The sequence below is a fragment of the Prionailurus viverrinus genome, chromosome D3 (genome assembly GCF_022837055.1).
Source record: "Prionailurus viverrinus isolate Anna chromosome D3, UM_Priviv_1.0, whole genome shotgun sequence".
NCBI classification, from domain to species: Eukaryota; Metazoa; Chordata; class Mammalia; order Carnivora; family Felidae; genus Prionailurus; species Prionailurus viverrinus.
The window spans coordinates 74,320,529-74,323,294 of record NC_062572.1 but is presented as its reverse complement, the minus strand read 5'-3'; positions in this window follow the sequence as shown (position 1 = coordinate 74,323,294).

The following is a 2,766-nucleotide window of genomic DNA, read 5'->3' as shown; positions in this document are numbered from 1 at the left end:
GACCCTGATGTGGGGCTCGAACTCACGAACCGTGACATCATGACCTGAGCTGAAGTTGGACGCTTAACTGACTGAGCCACCTAGGTATCCCACCCTGGCTTTATACATGGTGGTGTCAGGGTAGCAGCACTGAATAATGGTAGCTACAAAAGTTGTAAGACCTCATGCGACTGAGGCTCAGGAATCACAGAAAGTCACTTTTCTCACATTCTATTGTCTAAAACAATACAACATCAGACTAGATTCACGAAGAGGAGAAAATAACTCTGCTTTTGATGGGAAGAGTGGCAAAGTCACACTGCAAAAGGATGTTGTGCTCATAGATACTATGTTTTGCAAACAAACAATAGTATGCATATAAAAGCACTTAGAATAGTGCTTACCTTTATCTTCGTAAGCAATGAATAAATGACGATGATGATGGTGATAATTTTAATAATGAATTAATACTGGTAGCTTCAGCAGTTGAAGATTCAATCCTTGTCTTCAATATCAAAACCAGCCTCCATAAGACCAAGGAAAAATCATTCACTCTTTCATTATGTTACATTGTAGCCTTGCTATTAATCTAATACTCCGAAGGTTTTCTGAGCAGTCAGCAGTATGATTTAAGATCCTAAATTCATTGCTAGAGGGTCAAGAGGGTAAGAAACAACAATAACTTAAAGTCCTTATTCTTTCTGAGGTTGTAGTACAGTCCTAACAACTTCAAGACTTAAATGCACACATGTACCAAATGTTGGATTAAGGAGTTCAAGGATATTTTATTGAAATATCTCTTTAAATATATTGACGATAAGCCAGTGCAGTAATCAGTTTTCTTCCAAAACTCAACCTATTAGCAAATCCTCAGAGAATATCTCTGGTTTTGGTGTTTGAGGCAATAGAATCTTACACTTTCAGTGTTAATGCTATACGCCCAGGCCAGCTTTTATGAAGGCAATTATCTGTAAAATGTGCCATTTTAAAACTGGTTAGAATATTCATTTGTTTTGATGGTGAGAAATGGAAATGTAGGAGGTGACACAAATATGTGAGTTGCTTTGTTGTTATAACTATAACTGAGAATTCTCTTAGTGGAAAATGAAACAAAACAAAGATAAACTTAGCTTTGCGGGAGTGATGGGAGATAAAAACTGCCAAGGGCCAATGAACAGCATGGCACACTGAATTAAACAGCATCCCAAATTACTCAGGGCTGGGGTGCCCACCGCTCCAGGTGGACAGTGAAAGGTCTGCATTTGTGACCCACCTGTATCAATAGACCCATCAGGGTCCAAGTGAGACCCACTGATTTTGGTGTGTCACAAGAAATGGTTATTAATGGGGGGTGGGAGGAGCTACTTTTGGGAAAGACATATTCTTGGCACAAGGAAGGTAGTGGCTGAGTGATCATTTATGAGGAGGAGGAGAGACCCGTCTTGCTTGAAATTAGTTGAATTTTTGGTCTACGGTGAGGCAACGTATATCTGACAATATCAGTTTGCAAAAATGGAATGTTGCTCAGGGTGAAGAGCACTTCATTTGTCATCTGAATTCCTTAGGGAAGCACTTCTTTTTCTGTATTTGAACAGTAAACCTTTTATAAAACAGGCCCTGAAATTCCAAATTGGAAGCTGTTTGCCTCTAAATATTCACACTTTGTTATATGTAGGCTTTATTCAAATTCTCTATTTGAGCCAAGATAGGCTGATTACAGAATTAATCTCGAGGCAACTATATTAATTGACATTTAACTGATGGACCTGTTAGCGGCACATCAGACTGAATTGTTCTAAACCCAATTGATTAAGTACAGCCAGTTTTGCATGGTCTATGTCTACACAGGCAATGAGCAGTGAAGAGTTAAGCGGAAAACCTAAATTACCCCTCCATGAAATATCACATCACCCACTCTCTTACTGCTATTACCAATGGCAATAAACTTAATAAGTCTATCTCAATTGAACTGATTGGTTATACGTGTTGTTTTAAAATTAGAAGTCATTAATTCCCCATCAACCACTTCCTTAACTATAGAGGATTGCTTTCAATATTATCCCTATTAGCTGAGGTTATTTTCCAGTGTTTTCAGAGAAAGATATTAAGAAACCACAGGGATTGTCTAAACTAACACTCTCATTTGACAGGAAAAGACTTGCTGAAAACTATTTTAATATTTTACTCAAAGTTACACAGCCAGTTAGTAGTGGAGCCATGACAAATTCTAGTCTGAAGTCCTTGCCAATACTCTATGATGTTATTTAAAAAAATTTTTTAATGTCTGTTTATTTTTGAGAGCAATCATGAGTAGGGGAAGGGCAGAGACAGAGGGAGACACAGAATCTGTAACAGGCTCCAGGCTCTGAATTGTCAGCACACAGCCCAACATGGGGCTTGAACTCATGAACTGTGAGATCATGACCTGAGCCTAAGTCAGATGCTTAGCTGACTGAGCCACCCAGGCGCCCCATCTATGATGTTATTTTAAAGTACATTCCAGGGGCGCCTGGGTGGCTCAGTCGGTTGGGCGGCTGACTTCAGCTTAGGTCACGATCTCGTGGTCCGTGAGTTCGAGCCCTGCATTGGGCTCTCTGCTGACAGCTCAGAGCCTGGAGCCTGTTTCAGATTCTGTGTCTCCCTCTCGCTGACCCTCCCCTGTTCATGCTCTGTCTCTCTCTGTCTCAAAAATAAATAAAACGTTAAAAAAAAATTTTAAGTACATTCCATCATTTTACTATGATTGCATTTCAATGCTTAGCAATCCTCATTGGGTAAAGTGTTTCG